Source organism: Myotis davidii, unplaced genomic scaffold, assembly GCF_000327345.1.
Source record: "Myotis davidii unplaced genomic scaffold, ASM32734v1 scaffold292, whole genome shotgun sequence".
Classification (NCBI taxonomy): domain Eukaryota; kingdom Metazoa; phylum Chordata; class Mammalia; order Chiroptera; family Vespertilionidae; genus Myotis; species Myotis davidii.
In genome coordinates, this window is record NW_006285042.1 from 3,979,729 (window position 1) to 3,986,031 (window position 6,303).

The window sequence follows — 6,303 nt, forward strand, 5'->3', positions numbered from 1 at the left end:
GCTCTCTCGCTGTGGGGCGGAACCGCGGACCCGGCCGGGAGGGCACTTGTGACATGGCGGCGTAGTTAGAAAACTGCAACTGCAGAAAAGTCAAAGATAATCTCTGCCATTTTCTTTTCTTCTTTTTTTTTTCGCCAAAATTAATAATACGCACACATTGTTTTTCGTGAATTCGAAGGCCGAAACAGTATATATCATAGTTCTAAAATGGACTTGCATTTGGCTTATACTTTTAAAACACTAATGGCATGGTCTAGTTTTGGGCGGGTGGAGGGTTCAACTTTTTAAAAATGAAAGTAATCTAAAATCTAGAGAGGAAAAAAGTTGCAAGTACAGTAGGAATAACCGTTTATTTAGCATCATTAGATGCTGTACTACAACCATTACAATCAGGAAATTCACTTTGATAATATACTACCAGCTAACTCCAAACCCCATTTAATCACCAGTTATTCTTTATAGGAAAAGGCTCCTGTTCTGAATAATACATTGCATTTACGCGTCACATCGCCTAAGGCTTCTTCAACTTGGAATGGTTCCTCAGTTTCCCCTGACTTTCTCCATCTTAGATGACAGGTCGATCATATGTAGAAGGTCCCCTTGCCAATTTGGGTTTGGCTGAAGTTTCCTTCCATTAGATTCAGGTTAGGCTACTTACGCAGGACTGTGGCAGACTTCTGTGTTCACTTTGTATCTTCACAGTGGCCTGTTACTGTCTTAACTTCATTCACTTGATAAAGCTGCTCCGTCAGGTTTCTCCACTATAAAATTACTTTTCCCCTTTGTGATTAATTCATATTTTGAGGGGAAGTGCTTTGAAGCTTTGCAAATATCCCATTACTCATTAAACTTTCCATTTTATTCAAGTACTAACAGAATCATAAGTAATGTAAGTATGCTCTCTTTTTGTCCTATTTTAATTGATGGTTACAATCCATTTTATAATATTTGATGCTCCAAGAGTCCCACATGTGGCCAGTGGGCGTCCATTCAAGCTGACTTTTGACATCTTCATCATTTTTTAGCACTTCCTTACTTTCTAATCTAAGATACTCCATGCTTACCTTGTATTTTTCTGGACCCAGCCCTAGAATCAGTCATTTTCAAAAGAACGCTAGTTCCCTTTTAGTGGAAGATGGTATTTAGAAACCAAGATTTCAGTGCTAGCTGTGCTCATTGCTTTTGCTGTATTATTGGTCCCGGCTATCTCAATGGACAGAATTTGGGCCTCCCTCTCTCCTTCGCTCCCTCCCTCCAGGAGTTCATAGCAATGCCTCCGATTCTGATTTAACACTACAGATTTTATTTATTTTTTTGTCATATTTATAATTCTCTACCCCACCTCCAAGTGTAACATCTACGTTACTTGGGCCAAATGACTTTAGCATTGAATTATTCATAAGAGAAGGGAAGAGGAAAGAGGATCTGAAGAGTTTGGAAATAGGCATTCTGCCTGCGCTGAGAAATGACGATGAGCCAGTCCTTGGGATGTGCAGACAGGTAACCCAGCCTCTGCCTCCAGAAGCTTAATCATGAGTGAGACAGAGAGATTTAATGAATCATGTATAGTACAATGAGGAAATATGAGTGATAAAGGAGCAGTACGGGAAGGCCTAGTTCTTTCCGGAGAGTCAGCTTTAGTTGAGAATTGATAGAACAGCAGGACTCCTGGAGGGGCAGGGAGAAGAGGCAGAGAAATACAGATGGGGGAAGCCACCTTGAAACCATGCTAAGGATGGTGCCTGGAGTCCACTGAAGGATCTGAAACAAGAAGCAACCTGATTAGTGTTTCATTTGAAAGGAGCTTATCTATCAGTGTAGAAACTCTCTATCTGTGTATATAACAGGCTTGAGAGAAGGAGACATTGAATTGGCAGGAAATATTTTTTGGGGAAAGTTGTTTAACTCAGTCAATGGCCAGGTGGACTGAGCTCAGTCTTTCTCTCTTTTCCTCTTTAAAAGCTGAGCCAGCGGAGAAATGATATTGATGTGAACCCTTTCCAGCCTGAATGTGGGGCTTGTGCTAATTTAAGAGTTTGCATTAACTTGTTGAAGTGCAGAAATGGAACAATACTACCAAGAATAGGCAAAGTAGTGTGGATTTTTACTTTGTTCCTTTAAAACTATATTGTAGATCAAGTTTCTAGTCCGTAGTAACTAGTTACTGCATTTTAGCACAGATGGTGGAAGACCAGCTAGGATTGTTCTTGAGCTTGCTGAAATTCTGACAAACATCTCTGAGATGCCACAAAGAGGGATGAAATGATGTCTGAAAGCTGCTGGTCTAGAAACAAGATAATCTATCAGGTGGATCCCAGGGCACTGACCCACACATTTTCTATTGATCAGTATATGCGGCCTACTTAACTACATATTTATTTTTTTTAATTTGTTTTATTTATTTTTTTAATCTTTATTGTTGAGGTTATTACAGATGTCCCTCTTTTTCCCCCTCATTGCCACCCTTTTCCAATTCCCACCCCGCCCCAGGCCTTCAACACCCTATTGTCTGTGTCCATAGATAATGCATATATGCATATAAGATCTTTATTTAATGTCTTCCCACCCACCCCCAACCCCCTTCCCTCTGGGCATCGTCAGTCTGTTCCATTTCCGTGCCTCTGATTCTATTTTATTCACCAGTTTATTCTGTTCATTAGATTTCGTATTCATTTACTTTGATTTTTAGATTCAATTGTTGATAGGTATGTATTTGTTGCCATTTTGTTGTTCATATTTGTGATCTTTTTCTTTTTCTTCTTCTTCCTCTTCTTAAAGAATACCCTTCAACATTTCATATAATATTGCTTTGGTGGTGATGAGCTCCTTGAGCTTTTTTCTTGTCTGTGAAGCTCTTTATCTGACCTTCAGTTTTAAATGATTGGTTTGCTGGGTGAAGTAACCTTGGTTGTAGGTTCTTGCTATTCATCACTTTGAGTATTTATTGCCACACCCTTCTGGGCTGCATAGTTTCTATTGGGAAATCAGCTGACAATCATATGGGTACTCCCTTGTAGGTAACTAACTGCTTTCTCTTGCTGCTTTTAAGATTCTCTCTTTGTCTTTAGCCTTTGGCATTTGATTGATTGATTAAAAAATGTTTCTATTACTGATTTGAGAGAGAGAAATTTATTGTTCCTCTTATTGATGCATTCATTGATTGATTCTTGGTATGTGCCCTAACCAGGGATCAAACCCACAACTTTGGTGTATTGGGACGATGTTCTAACCAACCAAGCTACCAGGGGAGGGAAGCCCTTGACACTTTAATTGTGATGTGTCTTGGTGTGGTTCTCTTTTGATTCCTCTTGTCTGGGACTTTCTGTGCTTCCTGGGCTTGTAAGTCTATTTCTTTGACCAGGTAGAGGAAGTTTTCTGTCATTATTTCTTCAAATAGGTTTTCAATATCTTGTTCTCTCTCTTCTTCTGGCACCTCCATAATGTGAATGTTGGTACACTTGAAGTTGTCCTGCCCGGAGGAGCAAGGGGTCCCAGCCCCACCCTAGACCCTCAGCCCAGGGTCCCAGATCTGGGAAAAGAAGTAAGAACTACAGGCTATAAAAACCAGTACAGATTGGGGCTCACACTATATTCATATTTTTTTGTTCTTTTTTCTTTTTGCTCTTCTGGTTGGGTGTTTTTTGTTTCCTCATATTTCAAATTGTTGATTTGATTCTCAGAATCCTCTACTCTACTATTGAATCCCTATATATTATTCTTTATTTTAGTCAATGTATGCTTAATTTCTGACTGGTCCTTTTCCACTTTTTTGGAAGTTTCTAGAAGATTCTTAAGTAACCTTATAACCATGGTTTTAAACTCTGTATCCAGTAGTTTGCTTTCTTCCCTATCTTTCATTTGTGACCTGTTCCTTTGTCTCCACATTTGGCTGCTTTCCTGTGTTTGGGTCTATGTATTGGATAGAGTTGCTATGTCTCCTTGAGTTGGTAGAATGGCCTTGTGTAGTAGGTGTTCTATAGGGCCCAGTGGCTCAGCCTCCCCGGTGACCTGAGCTGGGCATTCTAGGTGCACCACTTTGTGGGCTGTGAGCACAGTGTTGTTGTAGTTGAGAGTTGATTGCTGTTGGTGTCACTGGGAAGAATTGACCTGTAGGCCAATTGGCTGTGAGGACCAGCTGCAACACAGTGGGAGAACTGCTGTGCAAGAGACACCCCTATGGAGCAGGCCTTTCTTCAGTGGGGCTTTGGTGCTCACTGAGTCTGCCCCTTGAGTCTGCATCCATAAGTATATGGATGCGTAGAGTTGTAATCTGGTATGACCTGGCACTGACCACTGGGTATACTGGCTTTTGGGTATCCAGGGAGTTGCAGAGTCAGCCACTGCCTAGGGCCACCCAGCAGGAGCTACAGAGAGATCTGTAAATTCCTCCTCTTTGTATTGGGTTTGGAAGTACCCAGTTGAGACCCAGCTATGAAGCAAGGCAAGCTGGTGCTGGTGTTGGGTCTTGGGCCTTTTATTGATAGGTTTGGAGTTCCCTGACCCAGCTGAAGCTTGTTTGAGATATTTTAGCCTGAGCAAGGACAGGCCATTCATATGCAAAAGCTGCTGCAAGCAGCTTGGGTGAGGTTGTAAATTGGATGAGGTGGAGTCTTAGGGAATCACCATGGTAGGTCCCAGCAAAGGAACAATGATCCCTGTGAGCACCTCCATCTGGGAGAAAGCCACGCCAAGTTCCTGACCTGATGCCAAACAATCCAGTTCCTCCTCATATGTGTCTGTGTTCCCCCAAGCCTCGTCCTGGTGCTGGAGCTCAGAGGAAGCGGGATCATGTAAGTTCAATTCATGGTGCTGGCCTTTAAAGAGGAACAGCTGGGTCTCCAGCAGCCTCAGTGTCACTGAGCCCCAGTTCGCACTGGTTTTATAGCCCATAGTGCTTCCTGCACGTAGGGACTTCTTTTCTGAGCTCTGGGACCCTGGGCTGGGGATCTGGTGTGGGGTTGGGACTCCTTGCTGCTCCGGGTGGCTCTGCAGAGATGATCTTCCTCCCAGTTAAAAAAGCAGCACACATGGGTGTCAGACCAGCCTGTTCCCAGTCTCCGCACCTCCTACCAGTCTCAGTGTGCTTTCTTCTTTACGTGTCTAGTTGTAGGGCTTCCATTCAGCCAGCTGGATGATGGTTGTTCTGTATTTTAGTTGTAATTTTGATGTGGTTGTGGGAGGCAGAGAGTACAGGCCATCTCTCTTTCTCTTAAACTACATTCTTAACAAGCTAATTTATATGGTATCTTTTGCTTTATTATATCCTTCTCTACAAAAGGTTTTATCAATGATTTTTTCTGATAGGCAGGATACTTGATGTGAATTTATTTTAACGCAGCAAAATCTAGGAATCTGATTTGGTTTATATAAGTTCAAATTACAAGGCAACTCAGTAGAAAAACTCAGGCTTTGGTGCAGACAGAATTACCAGCTTTCCCAGGTTACCAGTCTCTTGGAAGTAGGAAAATAATATTTACCTCCACAGAGGGCTTATGAGGCTGTAACACTCTTCTCATAAAAGTAGGTGTTTCATAACTGAGTTCCCTTCTCTAGAGCCATTCTCAGTGGGAAGTAGAACAACATTGTGCAAGTAGAAAGAAATCTTACCTATCATGTGTAGACCAATTGGCAGTTTTCAAAATACTTTTACATTCACAATCTCCTTTAACAGATGAGAGCATACACCCAGACCCATTATACCTACGTGGTTGGTACAATTAGACATAATTTTCCTTAATCAATTTTTAAAAGTTATGTTTTCTTTCACTCCAAATGACAGTATATAGAGCTAGAGGATATCAGTTCTTAAAAATTGAAATATAGAACCTTTACTTTACTTTTCATTGAAAAATAGACCTATTATTTTAGTCTTTATTTTTCAAAATGTTTAAAATATTTTGTCTTTAAATTTGAAACACTTGACTGTTTATCACCACTAACCTTAGAACGATTTTGCAGTGATTATTTTAACAAACAATTAAGTCACTACTTTAAATTATAAATTAAGTGCTTGGATTTATAAGCATTTTTATTATGGGTTTGAATGAGGTGTAGGTTATTCAAACTTGTTTGATAATTTTCTGTTGGATTTATTTACACAGAACTCTGTAGGAAGTGTTGCCAGTACATTTCAACAGTGACATCTACTGGTTGATCAGAGGCAAATTTATTTGTTAAATTTGGTCTGCTTTATTCTCACTATAAAAATCCAGATAAAAGTGTTGTTTCACAGTTTCTGTGTTTAAGACCACATTAAGACTCTGTTAAATATAGCCAGTAAATTGACTTACTTTTTTCTCTTTC